General features: G+C 47.5%; 1 non-coding gene across 1 annotated transcript; it reads left to right on the plus strand.

Annotated features, from left to right (window-relative positions):
- The first annotated feature begins 18,428 nt into the window (after window positions 1-18,428).
- On the plus strand, window positions 18,429-18,547 carry LOC122003092. Its single transcript, XR_006117765.1, has one exon. It is a non-coding gene; the product is annotated as a 5S ribosomal RNA (ribosomal RNA).
- The last annotated feature ends 1,076 nt before the right edge of the window (window positions 18,548-19,623 follow it).

Raw genomic sequence — 19,623 nt, forward strand, 5'->3', positions numbered from 1 at the left:
GCAATTTCCAAGTTGGCTCGCAAATGTGGTTATGGTCTCCAAGCCGGGCAACAAGTGGAGAGTCTGCATTGATTTTCGGGACCTGAACAAGCTATGCCCGAAGGACTTCTACCCCTGCCCCGGATCGATCAACTGGTAGACTCCACGGCCGGGTTCGAGCTGATATGCATGATGGATGCATACCAAGGCTACCATCAAGTGCCGCTTGCCCGTGAAGACCAGGAGAAGGTCAGCTTCGTCACTGCGGACGGCACCTACTGCTACAATGTGATATCGTTCGGGCTGAAGAATGCAGGAGCTACCTACCAGCGTCTGATGAACAAGGTATTTAGGGAGCAAATCGGACGTAACTTGGAAGTGTACGTGGATGACATACTTATCAAGTCCTTCCGGGCGGCAGATCTCTATGCGGATATGGAGGAGACCTTCCAAACATTAAGAAGATACAGAGTCAAGCTTAACCCTCAGAAGTGTCTGTTCGGAGTAAAAGGCGGGCGCTTCTTGGGTTACATCGTGACCGAGCGGGGCATAGAGGCAAACCCCAGCAAGATAAATGCATTGCAAGACATGCCGCCTCCCAGAAATCTTTGCGAGGTACAACGTCTCACCGGTCGGATAATGGCGCTGTCAAGGTTTATCTCTAAGACCGCCGACCGGAGTCTGCCGTTCTTCAAAATTCTGCGTAAAGCTACCAAGTTTCAATGGGACGAGGAGTGCGATTGGGCATTCGAGGAACTGAAGACTTACCTGAATTCCTTACCCGTGTTGGCGAAACCGACCATAGGCGAGCCACTCCGCATTTATTTATCTTCAACTGAGCATGCTGTGGGCTCGACATTAGTAAGGCCGAACGGCGAAGAACATCCTGTGTACTTCTTAAGCCATATCTTAAAGGATGCTGAGTCTCGCTACACCAGTCTCGAGAAGTTGGCCTTCGCCTTGGTCCTTGCCGCTCGGAGGTTGCGCCTGCCCTTACTTTTTGGCGCACACCATTATTGTGATGACGAACAGCCCGTTGGGAAGGGTACACCTAAACCCTGAAGCATCCGGACGACTCATCAAGTGGACGACGGAGCTAAGTGAATTCGACATCCAATACCAACCTCGCTCGGCGATCAAGGCACAGTCCTTAGCAGATTTCGTGACTGAGGTACAAAAGCCCGAGCCCGAAGCTACATGGAAAGTATATGTGGACGGATCGTCCACTCGGCTCGGAAGCGGAATTGGGATCCTGCTACTTTCGCCTCAGGGAGAGCGGATGCATTTGTCCGTCCGGCTGGACTATCAGACAACAAATAACGAGGCAGAGTACGAAGCCCTCATAGCCGGACTGCAGGTCGCACGACATGTTGGAGTCAGTCGGGTGGTGATCCACTCAGATTCCCAGCTAGCCGCTCAACAACTCATGGGCGTTTTTGAGATAAAAAATGCAAGACTCAGGTTGTACGTGGAGGCCTTTGAAAAACTCAAGACCAGCTTCACCGAGGTGGTGGTCTAGAAGATACCCCGAACGGAGAACCAGGCGGCAGACGAATTAGCCAAGCTCGCAAGCTCGATATCGTCGGTCGTCATCCACCAACCAATCGAGCAAGTATCCTTGGTAGCGCACGTGGACCGGATGGAAGACCTCACATTCCCGAGCGATTGGAGAACAGCGATCATAGAGTTTCTGCGCTCAGGGGCCACGCCGTCAAATCGGGAGGAAGCCTAACTACTGAGGAGGAGAGCCGACCGGTTCACGCTCATCGGAGATCAGCTTTATAAAAAAGCGTTCTCCCGACCTCTGCTGAAGTGTGTAAGTTCGGAAGACGCCGAGTACATTCTCCAGGAGGTACACCAAGGATCTTGTGGAGGTCATCCGAGCGGTCGGTCTTTGGCTAGGAAGATCCTGCTGGTCGGATATTTCTGGCCGATTCTACACGAGGATACCGCTCGGACCGTCGCAACATGCCTTTCTTGTCAGAAGTACCACAATTTCTCTCATAAGCCGACGGAGGAAATGAAAGCGTCCACAGTGTCCTGCCCGTTCGACCAGTGGGGCATGGACATCGTAGGACCTTTCTCTATGGCGACCGGACAACGGAGGTTCCTATTGGTGGCAATCGATTACTTCTCCAAGTGGGTGGAGGCTGAGCCATTGGCCAAGATAACCGAGCAAATGGTCAAGAAATTCATCTGGCAACACATCATCTGTCGGTTCGGCATTCCGCGTCGGCTCGTGTCGGACAATGGGCGACAGTTCGTCGGAAAGCAGCTCGAGGAATGGTGCGAGGGATATGGCATTGAGCAGCACTTCATGTCTGTGGCGTATCCCCAAAGTAACGGTCAAGCCGAAGTAGCCAACCGGGAGATCCTCCGAATTCTTCAGGCTCGACTCGACCACATGGGAGGAAGCTGGGTGGACGAGCTGCCGGGAGTCCTATGGGCCATCCGCACGACCCCTAAGGAGGGAACGGGAGTAACACCGTTCCACCTGGTGTATGGAGGCGAGGCAGTCGTCCCAGTCGAAGTCGGCGTAGAGTCCGTCCGGATACAGAACTACGACGAGGATCATTTCGAGCGGAGGCAGCTAGAATTGGACTTGATCGACGAGGAGCGAGCCAAAGCGTCCGTCCGGCTGATGGCCTACAGGCAGAGAATGAAGCAGAACTACAACCGCCGCGTGATTCCCTGAGCATTCCAGGTGGGAGACTTGGTCTGGAAGAAAGTGAAGCCGGTCGGGGACGTAGGCAAGCTGGAGGCTCCCTGGGTAGGACCCTTCAAAGTCGTCGAGAAGCTCCGATCGGGAGCCTACTAATTGGAGGATGAGGATGGACGGCGGCTGGAGAGACCATAGAGCGCAAACCACCTCCAGCCCTATCGGGCCGGATGAAAGGTGCGTCGATGTAATATATTTCATGAATATTCCATTCGGCTGTATCCTTTGGTTGCAGGAATGAAAGTTATAAGAACAAAGCAAAAGCATGAGCATTGTGCGCCAAGCGGGTAGCTGCATGAAGGCGATGTGAAGACCCTGTGTCGTTCGACCGGGCGTATATTATCCGAGTCACATGCTCGATGTCGAAGACCCCGTGCCGTTCGGCCGGGCGTATATTATCCGAGCCACATGCTCGATGGCGAAGACCCCGTGCCGTTCGGCCGGGCGTATATTATCCGATCCACATGCTCTGTGTCGAGACCCCGTGCCGTTCGGCCGGACGTATATTATCCGAGCTGTAAGCTCATTGTTGAAGACCGTCGAGCAGCGACGTTAAATCTTAGAGTCGAACCAGCGACTATAAACCCTCCGGTCTGAACACCGTCGAGCAGCGACGTTAAATTTTAGAGTCGAACCGGCGACTATAAACCCCCTGACTTGAAAACCGTCGAGCAGCGACGTTAAATCTTAGAGTCAAACCGACGACTATAAACCCTCCGGCCGGAAGACCGTCGAGCAGCGACGTTAAATCTTAGAGTCGAACTGGCGACTATAAACCCCCCGGCTTGAAGACCGTCGAGCAGCGACGTTAAATCTGCAGCGACGTTAAATCTTAGAGTCGAACCGGCGACTATAAACCCTCCGGCCTGAAGACCGTCGAGCAGCGACGTTAAATCTTAGAGTCAAACTGGCGACTATAAACCCCCCGGCTTGAAGACCGTCGAGCAGCGACGTTAAATCTGCAGCGACGTTAAATCTTAGAGTCGAACCGGCGACTATAAACCCTCCGGCCTGAAGACCGTCGAGCAGCGACGTTAAATCTTAGAGTCGAATTGGCGACTATAAACCCTCCGGCCTAAAGACCATCAAGCAGCGATGTTAAATCTTAGAGTTGAATCGGCGACTATAAACCCTCCGGCCTGAAGACCGTCGAGCAGCGACGTTAAATCTTAGAGTCGAACCGACGACTATAAACCCTCCGGCCTGAAGACCGTCGAGTAGCGACGTTAAATCTTAGAGTCGAACCGGCGACTATAAACCCTCGAGCCTCGAGCAGTGACGTTAAATCTTAGAGTCGAACCAGCGATTATAAAACCTCCCTGAAGACCGTCGAGCAGTGACGTTAAATCTTAGAGTCGAACCGGCGACTATAAACCCTCCTACCGTCGAGCAGCGACGTTAAATCTTAGAGTGAACCAGCGACTATAAACCCTTCGGCCGGAAGACCGTCGAGCAGCGACGTTAAATCTTAGAGTCGAACCGGCGACTATAAACCCTCCGGCCTGAAGACCGTTGAGCAGCGACGTTAAATCTTAGAGTCGAACCGGTGACTATAAACCCTCCGGCCGGAAGATCGTCGAGCAGCGACGTTAAATCTTAGAGTCGAACCGGCGACTATAAACCCTCCGACCTGAAGACTGTCGAGCAGCGACGTTAAATCTTAGAGTCGAACCGGCGACTATAAACCCTTCCGGTCGGAAGATCGTCGAGCAGCGATGTTAAATTTTAGAGTCGAACCGGCAACTATAAACCCCCGGCTTGAAGATCGTCGAGCGGCGACGTTAAACTCTAGAGTCGAACTGGCGACTATAAACCCCCCAGATGAGGCAGCGCCTCGTTGAAGCACTTCAGCGAGACACTAGCAAAAAGTCCATGGAAAATGGAAAGTCGTTTGACCGATCGGCGCAGTAAAGAAAAACACTAAGCGAAAAGCTCATAGAAGTCCCAGGCAGAGTGGGGGGTCATTTGACCGATTGACGAAGTTAAGAAATTCCCTGTGGGAAAAAGGTCGAGCAACCGGTCGGCACACTTAAAAGGAACACTCGAAATGAAAAGATGACGCAGCAAGAGTGGGCATTCATTTAAAAATAACATTTAAAAATCTGCCGACCGGAGATAAAGTTACAGATGCCACATTAAAATGGAAGTCTAGCTGATCGGTAGAATTACAGAAGATACTTCATTCAAGGTAGTTGAAAATATGTTTCGGGATGGTAGTGAAAAGCGCCACATGCTCTGTAGCGGGGATGACCACGGAGTCGGGGAGCTGGCCCTTGGACTTCAAATAATCCGCCGTGACGGTGATGGCCAACTCGAAGGCAATCACCAGCCGGTCGCACACCTTCTCCACAAATTCCACCGAGTGGATGTAGTTTTGCCTCAAGGCGGCAACGCGGCCCGGCTTCACCTCTTGGTACTCCTTGAAGGCAGCAAGGGAAGCATCAAGAGCCCCTTGCAGGTCCTTCAAATCGTCCTTGAGCTTGGTCACCTCCTCCGAGCGGCCTTTCTACTCGCCTTCTAGTAGCTCGGCTAGCTCATTCACACGCTGCTCCAGAGCTCGGGCTTCTACATTCTTTTTTTCCAGATCAGCGATGGCGGTGTTCTTCCAAGTGGTGGCGAGCTCAATTTTGTGGTCATAACTTTTGACCTGCTTCTTAAGCTGCTCCAACGTGTACGGCTGGTCGGCCATTTTCTTTCTCTCGGCCTCTAACAGATCTTTGGTTTTGGCGAGCTCCTTCTGCAGCTCGGCATAAGAAGGGCCTCGGGAAGATGACGGCCCGCCCTGACTTTTTAGCCTCTTCAGCTCCTCCTCCACCATTGCCAAGCGGTTGGAGACAACAATCTCTTCCACTCATCGCTGATGTACACAAAAGGGTTAAAAGGCCGACCGGGAAGGCTACACAAAGAAATAAAGCTTACCCCTGTGGCATGTTGCATGTGGCTGTCAGCCAGCTTGTCGAGCGGTATCATGGCCACACGGGCCCGAGCGTCCGCCCACATCTCAGCGTGGGGCCCCTTCATAGTGATCATATGCTCGGGGGCCGTCGGCCGATCGGACTCGGCCATGAAAGCCTAAGTAGGGAGATGCAGAGTGGCCCTAATAGTACGGTGCCGACCCGGAGTCGTCTGAGCGGACGCCAAAGGATCGGAGGCTGGGCTGGACATGGTGGATAGAATTCCCGAGCGGAGTACTCGGCGGGGTACCGGAGGAAGGGAGCTGACCAGAACCGCTTCGATGGGGGCCGCAGGCGCCTCCAATTGAGAGGGAGTCCGGTCGGAGGAGAGAGCCTCAACCGATGGTTCTTTTCCGCGTTGAGAGGCGGTGCCCGTCCGCTCGGACGCTTGCACTGCGGAGGTTGCTGAACGGAGGGGCTTCTCAACTCGTCGTATTTTCCTGTCGAGCGGGAGTTCGTCCTCTGGATCAGAGCTTTCCTCCCGAACGGCCGATTCTTTGCTAGAAGTTGCACCGCCAGCGGCATCCATAGGCGAAGCCTGAGCAGCCGACTCGCTTGCTTGCACTTCACTCTCATCCTCGTGCGAGCCGACCGGAGCAATGCCCAATTGCTCCATTTCCTTGGCCGCTGCCGCTTCGAGTGCGGTCGCTTTCTTTTTTCAAAATCCCGAACAGCACCGACTCCATTACGATATTCGCTGCAAATAAAAGAGAAGGAAATCAGTTAGAACTCAAGGCAAATGTACAAGTGAAGTTCTTACCGAAGCTGCTCGGGAGGGGGGTCCGGCTCGGACTCAAACCAAATATGTACAACACTCCTTCAGGTAAGAGCTTGTTGATGTCAAGCTTCAGACCGGCTAGCAGATTCACTGCTTGAAGATAGTCTGGTCGGGTCTTAAATTTCTTCAGCTCGGGAGAGATGGGCGGTCCGACCTGCCATTTCGTACGGAAGGGGAGCCGCCCGGGAACACGAAGGTAGAAAAAGTTCTCCTTCTAATGTTTGTTGGAAGAGGGCAGCTTATCAAAAAAAGACTAAGCCGGGCCGAGCTTGAAACAGATAAGTGCCCGGCTCAGACTGCTTGGGATAATAAAAATAATAGAAGACCTCCGGGCGGAGGGGAATGTTGTATATCTTAAATAAGATCACAACTCCGCACAGGAGGCGAAAAGTGTTGGGAACCAATTGGGTGAGCGGAATGCCAAAAAAGTTACAAACTTCAACAATGAAGGGGTGGAGGGGAAACCGCAGACCGGCTACGAATTGGTCACGGAAAAGACAAAAGGCGCCGCTCGGTGGTTTGTGCGGCCGAGCAGAAGGTGAAGGTAAAATCAGTTCAAAATCGGAAGGGATATCAAAAGCATTAAACAGGCTCTCAACGTTGCGCCGATTGAACTGTGACTCAATGGTGGTATACCATGGGCCGAGAGCCGGGTCCGCAGGCTGAGAGGAACTTGCCATCGCCAGAGCAACGGAGCAAGCAGAAATCGAAAGGGAAAGCAAATGCGCAAGCGAGAAGAGGAGCAAAGCAGTAACCAAAAGACGAAACACGGCCAAGAGCGTGAAGAAAACACAGGAATCAGAGGAAGAAAGGCGGAAGAACCTTACAAAGAAGCTGAGGATCGAAGGAAGGAGGCGGGGAATCATCGGAGAATGGAAAATCGGAGTCGCCTGAACGATGAAGCACCGAAGAAGGCTGCAGGATACGCGAAGGCAAGGGTGCGGCGGAGGAAGAAGGTGAAGGCTTTATAAGGTCGGGCCCGATCGACCTCGACCATCGGATGCAGGTCACAGGAACCGAGGCCCACATCGTGTCGTTCATTTCATACCGCCGATATCCCATCGGACATGTCACCGTGTTGTACAATGACGCCAGCGGAGGCGACATGTGGCGCCATGCCACAGGGGCGTATTTAATGAGCGCCATTATGGCGTGCAGCGCGCGTGCTCGGTCTTAATGGAGAGGATTTGCACGAATTTCGAGGAAATCCGAAGGGCGTCAGCATTGACCGTCGACACGGTAGCAAAGCCAGCGACAGTAAGAGATCGAGCGGTCGTGAGGAGGAACATTCCAGAAAACGGCGGAGCGGTGTCACTCCGGTCGACCGGCAGTCTAGTCAGTCGGACTTAGCGCCTCCTTCGACTAGACTTGAATGGGAGGCATGTGATCCGGTGGTAAGGACGGAGGACCCTCGTTGGCGGAAGGGCAACGACACGTGGAGGTCAATGGTCAAGAGAAGGCCGACCGTCCGACCGGACTAAGAAGGCCGACCGGCCGGGAATCCCCCGAACCGAATGAAAGACATCCCGATTAGGGGTCGGGTTTCTGATGCTCAAGGTAAAAAGGTTTCATGGCCGAGCGGGCTGTCCGTTCGGCCGGGACACAAGGCAACAAAGAGGCAGGAGCAATCTCATCCGAGCATACGACCGGGAGTCCTCCCAGTCGGACCGACCCCTACAACCGGAGCAGAAGTGATATACCTGCCGAGCGGCCGAACCGCTCAGCCCTGGAACAGACAGGAGGCGCAAGAGGACAAAGGAGACAGGGGATAACATCATCCTCGAGACATCTGCCACAGACAGGCAGCAGGGTTGGCGGTCGAGCCGTACACAGGATCATACGGTGGAAGCTTCCACCGTCACATTCGGGATATGCTCGGACGATTGCGGAATGACGTCAGGAGTACTTTTCTGACATGAGCTCGTTAAGGTATGTTTGGGGAAGCGTGAACGCATTGAGAAGCAAGTCCGTGCCTCCCCGGGATCCTATATAAGGACCCTCAGACGTTGACGAAGGTATGCGTAATCCTCCCTGTAGCTACAGTTACGCTGCCTCTCTCATTTCTCGTTGCCTGACTTGAGCATCGGAGGGTCGTCGCCGAGAAACCCCTCCCGGCTCGGCTTCTTTGCAGGTTCGCTGGAGATCTACACCAACAGTCGGAGATAGCGGAGAGTGTCACATCCCCAGCGTCCTTCAACTCAGCGCTCGGACAGGATCAACTAGTAATTTGGTTATGATGTGTGGTTGAAGGTTAATTTTTCCCTATCCTATCTTAGCTTGTATAAATTATATGTGTTTTATATCTAGTTTCATTTTCTTTCTAGAGATATGAGTCCATGTTTTTCAAAAAGCTTGAAAATAATACGTAAATGAGCAAAATGCTCATCTTTTATTTTAGAGAAGAATAATACAACATTAATATAGACACAAGTAAACATAGAGATATTTTTAAAAATATCATCCATCTTGCTTTGGTGCTACCCTAAGTCCAAATGATATTGCTAACCATTTAAAATGTCCTTTTGGATAGGAGAAGATTGTTCATTCGATAAAATCAGAATGTATCTTAATTTGCTTAAATTTTGATTTCATATCAAATTTAAATACCATTTTGAGTTTTATATTTTGTTTAGTAGTTGATCTTTATCAAGTATTTTATATCTATCTTCTTGACAATTATCATTTAATCTTTTATAATTAAAGGTCATTCTTAATTGTCTATGTTTTTACTCATATCCTTTATTTACTTTAAACACTGAGCTCCTATGTCTGGAGTAGATCTTTGGATTTAACAATTGTTTAATACGTATAGTACATTATTTTGTTTCCCAATTAGTATATCTTAAATCTTATGTCTTAATTGTGAGATCTAGATTTATTATGGATAGTTTGTAATATACTTTATCTCTTTTCCAATATTTAGTAGATTTTCCTCTATGATTTTGATTTTCTCTAGTCTAGAAATTAAGGAGTCTAGGTAGGATTGGATTTTTAATTATTGAAGTAAACATGATAAAGAAAGTAAATTTATAGGGATGTATAAGTCTTCACAATTCTCTACTACTGTTTTCTAGATAAGGATAAGGGCACTATAGCCAAATATTTCTAGTTTTCCTAATATTTTTGGATAGCTAATAAGCTAGAAGAGTCCTAGGTGTTGGAACCCCAAGGTTATTTTGGTGTGATCAACAAGTTAAGTTAGGCCCTGTGTGTTTCTAACCTTGTGTCTAAGTGTGCAGGAGCTTAGGAGCACAGGTAGTCGAGCGGAAGACGTAGCTAGCGAAAAGGACGGTAGTCCCAGGGACGAGGTGCTGCGGAAGAGTACACCGGCGGACGAGAAGGAAGCGTGCGGTGGTTCCAAGGGACGAAAGTCGGAGTGAAAGATTGCTCAGGGAGAAAGAGACGCAGCTAGCGAGAAGGACGACACGCGGTGCGTCCGAGGGACGAAGACTGCGGATGAGTACCCCGGCGGACGAGAAGGAAACACGCGGTGATTCCGAGGGACAAGAAGCCGGAGGGAAGACCGCTCAAGAAGACCGGAAGTTGGGTTCGGGTGAGCCCTTTTCCGGATGGCAGAGATCACCCAAGCGAACGGATCCGGAGTAGAAGAACCGGACCGAGCCGAACCGAACCGGAGCAGAGGTCCCGGATGAAAAAGTCAACCACTGTTGACTTTTGGCTCCGGGGCGCCCGGAACCCTTCCGGGTGCCCGGACCTGATTTGTTGACCAGATCGCGTCAAACACGATCTGAACGTTGGGGATAAAGTTTTATCCCCCCAAGACGCCCAAAACCCCTTCCAGGCACCCCGATCAAGGCTATAAATATAGCCTTGGTCCAGAAGCTTTTCATTAGTTCAGAAATTGTAACAACGCTTGTACATCTTCCACTATTTAGATTAGCTTCTTTCTTTTTGTGCTTCAACGCTGTAAGAGGCTTCTCCACCTTAAGGAGATTGATAGTGCGCTTCATCCTTTCCTTGGATTAACAACCTCCCCGGTTGTAACTAAGTAAACAATTGTACCTCTTTTTATTCTGCTAATTTATTGCTTTGATTATTTTACAAGTGTTAGTTTGAAAAGTTGGGAAGGGCTTTTGTTTATTTTTTCAGGGTTATTCAACCCCCCCTTCTAGCCGGCCCAACGGTCCTACAAGTGGTATCAGAGCCGAGGTGCTTCAGGAGGACTAACCGCTGAACGAAGCAACGAGATGGCTGGACCGAGCATCCACCCGTCGAAATACGAAGGGGATTTTGCTACCTGGAAGAATCTGATGCAGGTATTTTTTAACCACAGACTTTGAATTAACCTTAACAATGGAATCTGGCTATGTAGCTTCAGAAGGTAAGGAAAAATGTCAATGGACAAAAAAGGAGCAGGAAGAATTCGTGGCGAACGATAAAGTAGAATACCAACTGCTAAGCGTTCGTCCACCTCAAGAAGTCAACATGTGTTGGATCGAGACCGCGCTAGAGGGGGGCTGAATAGCGCTCGTGGCTATTTTGTTCGATTATCGGAATCATAAGAATTATCGGAGTAATTAAGCAGCGGAATAAAACAAAACAAGCACACAGAGACAGGAGGATTTTTACTTCGTTCGGAGCCTTGATCGACTCCTACTCGAAGGCCCGCGATCCTTGATCGCTTCCGGTGGGCAACAACTATAAGCTCGTTAAAAGATTACAATTATGAGTACAATTAAAAGCTATAAGTATTATACCGATAACAAGAAATGCTAAATCTGAAGCTTCGGGTCGTCGGGCACTTATAGCAGCACTTCGGAGTGTCTTTTGGAGCAGCACGTTGATGAGAGATCACTTGGTATTCGTTGTCTTGAAGTGCTAGTCGAAACCCCCTTATAAAGGGTGTTCAAGGAGCCTTGAAGGCTGTTCAAGGCGCCTCCATGCTGCCTGGTCTTCCGCGTGAATCAAACCTGACCTGGTCGAATTTCATCCATTCAAGGCGCCTTAAACCTCACTCAAGGCGCCTTCTGCCTTCTTCAAGGCGCCTCCAATGGTGCTTCGCAGCCAGCTCATCCTTTGCACCCGAGGCGCCTCCAAGCTCCATGGAGGCGCCTCCAAGCTCCATGGAGGCGCCTCGGACACTGTTCATCCGAGGCTTTAGGTTGCTCCTTTGCACCTGCAAGATATGTTAGTCCCAAACACTATTCTGCAGCACAAAGTTAGCACAATAAACATGATAAATGAAGTATAGACAGTCTCCGGACTGTCCGAGTCTGACTTCCGATTTCCAACCGGAAACCCTAGGTCGACCCGACGCCTACTGTTCCCTCTACGGGGAACGCGTCCTCACCTACTCCACTCAGGAGATTTACTGCAAGGCGATCCTCCGATCGCTTGGACTTTGCTCAAGACTGATACTTCCGATTTCTGCTGGACATCCGCTTCCCGGCTAGTCCAGACTTTCACCTAGTTCGCGACACCAGGACTTTCCACCTAGGGTTACCACCCCCTAGGACTTTTGCCTGAAGCCATCGACCTGCCAAGACTTTCCGCATAGGGTTACCACCCCCTATGACCTAGGGTTACCGCCGCCTAGGGTTTTCCCTTTGCCTAACCGCAGCTAGGACTTTTCTCCACCTAGGGTTACCACCCCCTAGGGTTTTCACCTGCCTAACTGCAGTTAGGACTTTCCTGAAATACTCATTCAACATGTTAGATAACAGAGAATCTTAACTTTGAATCCCTTTGCCATTATCAAAACTTAGGTTCGATCGTCGGATGCTTCCTTGGTCTAACTAGTTAGAATCCATTTAAGGGTAGCTTCGGTCAGTTCCACTTGGTCAAATGCACCAGGTCGAAGCCATATCTTCCTAGACATGCGATGCCCAAGCTTCCCTAACGTACTATCATCCAAAAACTTCACCAGTACCGTGGGTCAAGTTAAACCTCGCCCATTTATCTAACCTTAATTACCCTGCCGGGTAGTCTACTCTTGTTTACCCATTCCGGGTAGATTAAGTTCGGTTACCTAGTCGTGTAATTTAGTTGGGGGTGCCAGCTATTCTGGATCCTCCTTCTATTGACTTTTGAATTTTTAAATTTTAATTTAATTTTAAATTTTGAATTTATAATTTGAATTTTGAATTTTTGAATTTTAATTTAATTTCGAATTTAGAATTTGTAATTTGATTTTTGAATTTTATTTTAATTTCGAATTTAGAATTTGTAATTTGAATTTTAAATTTTAATTTAATTTCGAATTTAGAATTTGTAATTTGATTTTTGAATTTTAATTTTGAATTTTTAAATTTAAATTTTTTAATTTTGAATTTTGAATTTTGAATTAAGTTGGTTTGATTAATATCGTTTTTCTTTTTGCTCCCCCTGGATCATGGCCTCGATATGGTCTATCGAGGTAGTGTATTTGATCCTTCGGAACCCAGTATTGGCCAAGTCCAACTTGATTGATCAATTTGGACTTGGGGACCCATGCTTGGACTACCTTTATATTATTTCTATTAACTAATGATAAATACGATTTGTATTTCGTTTTGGTCTTAAATCCAAGTCCGGCTTTGTTGTAAACGACTCGCTGTTTTCCAAGAATCAGATCCAGATTCTTGGAACCCAAGGTGAACCATTCCAATGTGTTCTTGAGTTCTTTAATTTGAGCTTTCAGATTGAAATTTTCTTTCTCAAGTTGTTGGACTTGAGTTGAACTTCCAATTTGAACTGACTCAATTAAAGAACTCGAGTCAGTCGCTTCCTTAAGGGTTGTTACCTCCTTTTGGAGCGACTTAACCCGGACGTTGGATTTAGCCAACTTCTTAAGCAAGTATGGAATTAAATTTTGCGAGTCATCTAAGTTAATACTAAACATTAAAGCACTTACAGTGGTTTTGGGTCCTTCTGAAACGGATACGGATCCGTGGCTTTGCTCGGACTCGGTGTCTGATTCGCTCTCGATTTCTGAATCGAACTCGAACTCGGACTCTGTTTCAACAACATGTGCTAGTACTGGTAGAGCGAGGAGGCTTGCTTGTTCTTCTTCATCGGATTCAGATTCGTCTGATGACTCGGACCATGTTGCCTTTAACACTTTCTTCGTCTTTTTCTTTCTAGCTTCCTCTGTCTTGCTTGTACCTGCAACCAATGTAATACCTTCCTCGGCCGAAGTAGTATCATACTGTTCATCTAATTCAAATAAATCATCTATTAAATTATGCTTACTTACTTGGGTACCTTCGTGTAACTGAATCAGATTCTCCCACAGCTCCCTGGCGCTTGAGAATGGGCCGGCGTGATTCAGCTCCTTATTCGTTAAGCCGCACTGAAGTGTATACATTGCTTTTGCGTTTGCTTCTACCTTTTTGATAAGGTTCGCGTCCCAGTTCTCGAACGGTAGTGGCATGCCGGCGCCGTCAATTGGTATTTCGAGCCCGGTCTTGGTGATCATCCAGACATCGAACTCGGTTTGTAGGTACGACTCCATTCGGCCTTTCCAGTAGCCGAAGTCTTCGCCGAAGAAGAGCGGTGGTCGAGTGGTGCTATAGCCTTCTTGGAGAGCCATTGAATCTTGCACGAAAAAATGAGCAAAAAACTTGTCCCAGGACTTAATCCTGGATTAGTAGTGTGGTAGAAGGATAGAAAAAGAAATTTACGAGTTTCAAGAAAAAATAATAAAATAATAATAAAATATTATTAAAAAAATATTTAAAAATATTATTTCAAATTTTGTCAAATTCAATATTTTATCAATACTAATAAATCGTGAAAGGATGAAAATGTATTTTTCGAAAATAATTTTGGAGGGAAAAAACGAAAGGCGTGAATAGTGCTCGCTCTATAAACACGACAAAGCCACGAAAAAAAATGCTTGAATGGTGGTTGCACCAGTTCAAAGCGACCCCGCTCTGATACCAATTGTTGGATCGAGACCGCGCTAGAGGGGGGGTGAATAGTGCTCGTGACTATTTTGTTCGATTATCGGAATCGTAAGAATTATCGGAGTAATTAAGCAGCGGAATAAAACAAAACAAGCACACAGAGACAGGAGGATTTTTACTTCGTTCGGAGCCTTGATCGACTCCTACTCGAAGGCCCGCGATCCTTGATCGCTTCCGGTGGGCAACAACTATAAGCTCGTTAAAAGATTACAATTATGAGTACAATTAAAATCTATAAGTATTATACCGACAACAAGAAATGCTAAATCTGAAGCTTCGGGTCGTCGGCATATTGCTACAGCAGTCTGGAGTGTTTTGAGCAAGACGCTGATGAGAGATCACTTGTTCGTTGTCTTGAAGTGCTAGTCGAACCCCCCTTATAAGGTGTCGAGGAGCCTTGAAGACCATTCAAGGCGCCTCCATGCCTCCGAGTCTTCCGCGTGAATCACTGACTCGTCGCACCTTATCATTCAAGGCGCCTCCATGGCCTCCAAGGCGCCTCCAGCTACTTCTAGGCGCCTCCAGCGCTGATCGCAGCCGGCTCCTCCTTTGCACCCGAGGCGCCTCCAAGCTCCATGGAGGCGCCTCAGACACTGTTCATCCGAGGTTGCACCTGCAAGATATGTTAGTCTCAAACACTATCCTGCAAGACAAAGTTAGCACAATAAACATGATAAATGAAGTATAGACAGTCTCCTGACTTCGGATTTCCAACCGAAACCCTAGGTCGACCCGACGCCATTGTTCTCTACGGGGAACGCGCCTCACCTACTCCACTGTGGATTTACTGCTGCGGCGATCCTCCGATCGTCTGACTTTGCTCAAGACTGATACTTCCAGACTTTCTCTGACATCCGCTTCCTGGCTAGTCCGGACTTTCACCGTTCATGACACTGTGACTTTACACCTAGGGTTACCACCCCCTAGGACTTTTGCCTGAAGCCATCGACCTGCCAAGACTTTCCGCATAGGGTTACCACCCCCTATGACCTAGGGTTACCGCCCTCTAGGGTTTTCCCTTTGCCTAACCGCAGCTAGGACTTTTCTCCACCTAGGGTTACCACCCCCTAGGACCTAGGGTTACCACCCCCTAGGGTTTTCACCTGCCTAACCGCAGTTAGGACTTTTCTGAAATACTCATTCAACATGTTAGATAACAGAGAATCTTAACTTTGAATCCCTTTGCCATTATCAAAACTTAGGTTCGATCGTCGGACGCTTCCTGCACCAACAACATGATCGGGCGCTACGACTCGGCAAAGGAACTTTTGGAGAAGTTCCTCGAGCTGCACGAAGGGACGTCCGAAGCCAAGCTTGCCAGAAGAGATCTGCTTCGCAATCAGCTCACCAGCCTGCGACTTGGGGAAGACGAGTCAGTCGCACATCTGCACTCAAGAATAAAAGAAATTATTACCGGACTTTCGAATCTCGGAGAAAATGTAAGTAACCGAGATTCGCTCAGGTACGCTTTAAATTCCTTTCCTAGACATACCAAATGGGCATTATTAGTAGATGCATTTTACATTTCTAAAGATTTAGAAAAGATTTCATTAGAAGAATTCTTTTCAACATTTGAAGTGCATGAGTCAAGATGTGCAGGAATGAAGGAGCCCAAGAACAACGTCACCCTCAAAGCCTCGAGAGATGAATTAGAATCGGAATCCTCTCTCGACGACGAGGAAATGGTAATGATGGTAAGAAGATTCAAGAACTTTGTAAATCCAGATCTACTAACCATCCGCACGGAAAGAAGAAAAGAACGATCCGCTGCTACCAGTACTACGAAGAAGGGCACGTCAAGGACAACTGCCCCAAGCTGAAGAACAAGGACAAGGAGAAGGGTAAGAAGTCTATTCAAAAGCGAAAGGCCCTAAAGGCGACGTGGGACGATACGTCGTCCGAATCAGAAGTCGAAGCATTCTCCGGACTCGCACTGATGGCGAGTCATCAAGACGATGACTGCGATTCAAGCTCTTCCGAGATGAGCATCGAGAGCATCGATGAAGGGGGAGCTTCGTCAGAAGAAAGCAGTTGTTTAGGGGGAGACACGGACAACGAACTCGACAAGGTAAGTCAGATACGTTCTCTTCCTCCCGATAAACTTTTTAAATTCGTTAAGTTATTAACTAAAGACTGCTGTAAATTAGAAAAGGAAATCAAAAAGTTAAAAATAATTTTAGCTAAATCCTGCCCTTTAGAAGAATTAGATAAATCAAAATCGAAAAATAAAAAATTGAAATTAGAAAATCAAAATTTGAAAATTCAAATAGATAACTTAAAAAACTATGCATGTTCATCTAAATCTAATTTTAGAATATTTAATAATTTAAATTGGTACTTTAGATATCACCCGGGATAAATTAGGAATATTTCAAGAAAATATATCCCTAAAAACTTTTTAGTTAATCCAGTAGGTTGGAACCTATATTGGGTTCCTAAATCATGCTTAAACTAAATTTTAAAATTAAAATTAGCGCTTTAAGTGAGAAAATTAAACAAAGAATTTCTTTGTGAGACTTTGTCAAGGAAGTGGTTGTTGTTCCAATAACCAAGAAGGCCTAGTGCCTCGCCACGACCTGGAAGTTAAAATATTAAAATAAATGTTTAATTAACTTACTAATGAAGCATTAATACAAGAATTAATTAGTGCTTTAAAAAGGTTATTCAAAACATTTTATTTCAATTTAGAAATTTACTTACTTAGAAACTTTTTTAATTGCCTAAGTCATTTTTTTTAAATGTGCTTAAAAATTCTCAAAAATTTAAGTTAGAATTTTTTTTTTTTTACTTAGGATTGTTTTGTACTTAGAAAAATTCTCAAAAATCATTTTTTCCTAAGTTAAAAACTTTTTCCTAAAACTAGAAATTTCAGCTTAAATTACTTAGAAAAATTGTCTAAATTTCTTAAAAACTTAGAACTTTTTTAGAAATATATTTTCTAAGTCTTTAACCTTTAGATTGTTTTTCTTAGAACCTCATTTTTTGTGATCAAAAGGGGAGAAGGGAAAGTATAAGTATAAGTCTAGGGGGAAGTAGATAGATTTAATTTTTTATCTTTTCTATCTTTTTGCACTTAAATTGTAAATTAAGTTAATTTACTTAATTTTATTTTATGTCTATTTTAACCCTAGCTTAACTTGGGTTGATCACACCAAAAAAGGGGAGATTGTTGGAACCCCAAGGTTGTTTTGGTGTGATCAACAAGTTAAGTTAGGTCCTGTATATTTCTAATCTTGTGTCTAAGTGTGCAAGAGCTTAGGAGCACAGGTAGTCGAGCGGAAGACGCAGCTTGCAAGAAGGACGGTAGTCCGAGGGACGAGTTGCTGCGGAAGAGTACACCGACGGACGAGAATGAAGCATACGATGGTTCCGAGGGACGAAAGCCGGAGCGGAAGATTACTCAGGGAGCAAGAGACGCAGCTAGCGAGAAGGACAGCACGCGGTGCGTCCGAGGGACGAAGACTGCGGATGAGTACACCGGCGGATGAGAAGGAAACACGTGGCGATTTCGAGGGACGAGAAGCCGGAGGGAAACCCGCTCGAGAAGGCCGGAAGTTAGGTTCGGGTGAGCCCTTTTCCGGATGGCAGAGATCACCCAAACGAACGGATCCGGAGTAGAAGACCCAGACTGAACCGAACCGAACCGAACCGGAGCAGAGGTCCCGGATGAAAAAGTTAACCGCTGTTGACTTTTGGGTCTGGGCGCCCGGGGGGGCCGGAGTAGCCCGGGGCGCCCGAAGCAGCCCGGGGCGCTCGGAACCCTTCCGAGCGCCCATACCTGATTTGTTGACCAGATCGCGTCAAACGCGATCTGAACGTTGGGGATAAAGTTTTATCCCCCCAGGGTGCCCGGTGTAACGACCCGACCCCTTGGCCCCTTGGGCGGCCCAACTGGCGGGTCCTTGGGCGGCCCCACTAGCGGCACAACTGGCGACCCCTTATGTCGTCGACCGACGACCCTCGGCCGTGCCGTTACTCACAAGGTCTTCCCACCCCTGGCCTGTGGATTTTTGCCTTCCCCAGGATTCGAACTCTAGACCTCCAGGCTAAGTACTAGAGTTTATGAATCCTAGTAGCCAAGTGAGTGCCAGGGGTGCGATCATACCAGCACTAATGCACCGGATCCCATCAGAACTCCGAAGTTAAGAGTGCTTGAGCGAGAGCAGTACTATGATGGGTGACCCCCTGGGAAGTCCTCGTGTTGCACCTATTGTAAAATTGTAACGTCACGACCCCTCGACCCCTTGGGCGGCCACACTAGCGGCCCAACTGGCGGCCCCTGATGGTCCCTTGGGCGGCCACAATGGCGGCCCAACTGGCGACCCCTTATGTCGTCATCCGATGACCCTCGCCTGTGCTGTTACTCACAAGGTCTTTCCACCCCTGGCTAGTAGATTTTTGCCTTCCCCTGGTTCGAACTCTAGACCTCCAGGATAAGTACTAGAGTTTATGAATCCTGGTAGCAAAGTGAGTGCTCTAAATTGTCACGCCCCGGGGAAGTCTCTGTCTGAAGAAATTTCGGCAGCACTTCCCCTGTACGGGTGACAATCTGAAATATTTCTACAGACACAATATACATCAGCCACAGGCGGCTGGAATATATACACAACCACGCAGTTATATATTCAGCCTACTCGGTTGATACCACAAAAATACAACCACGTAGGTATATATAAATCTTACAGCCCACTCGGCTGTACTAAAATCAAACACAGCGGAAATCTAATAGACAACACATACAACTATAAACAAAGACCGCTAACCGGCTAGGCTTACACCACACAACAACACAACACTCCGGAAACAAAATCAGAACACAAAGCCAAATACACACATATCCTATACCAAGATAAAAATACACAAAAATATGGAGACTAGTCTTCTAATGTGACGTGGGAATCGGCAGGCAGGATACTCCAAGCGACTCCATAAAATAACCTGGTACCTGAATAAAGATAGTGTCCACGGGGGTGAGTTCAACAACTCAGCAGATACCAGTTGATATGTATAGTAAGATATAACAGACAGTAATAACTATGGAGTACAGTCTCCTGGACAAAAGATGGAAATGTACAATAGAAAAGGCTGAAGAGAACTGTACTCACCAGGGCCTCCTATAGGAATAGTCAGGTCGTCAGACCGAGAGTATCATAAATCCTGTATGCATGTCAAACATATGCATCCATCCAAATGCAGCATATAAGTGCAATAAACACAATCAGTATATGCATCAATGCATATGATGCCAATGACATGGTCACCCCTGATGCCAGTCAGCCATCTCAC

Source organism: Zingiber officinale, chromosome 7A (genome assembly GCF_018446385.1).
Source record: "Zingiber officinale cultivar Zhangliang chromosome 7A, Zo_v1.1, whole genome shotgun sequence".
NCBI classification, from domain to species: domain Eukaryota; kingdom Viridiplantae; phylum Streptophyta; class Magnoliopsida; order Zingiberales; family Zingiberaceae; genus Zingiber; species Zingiber officinale.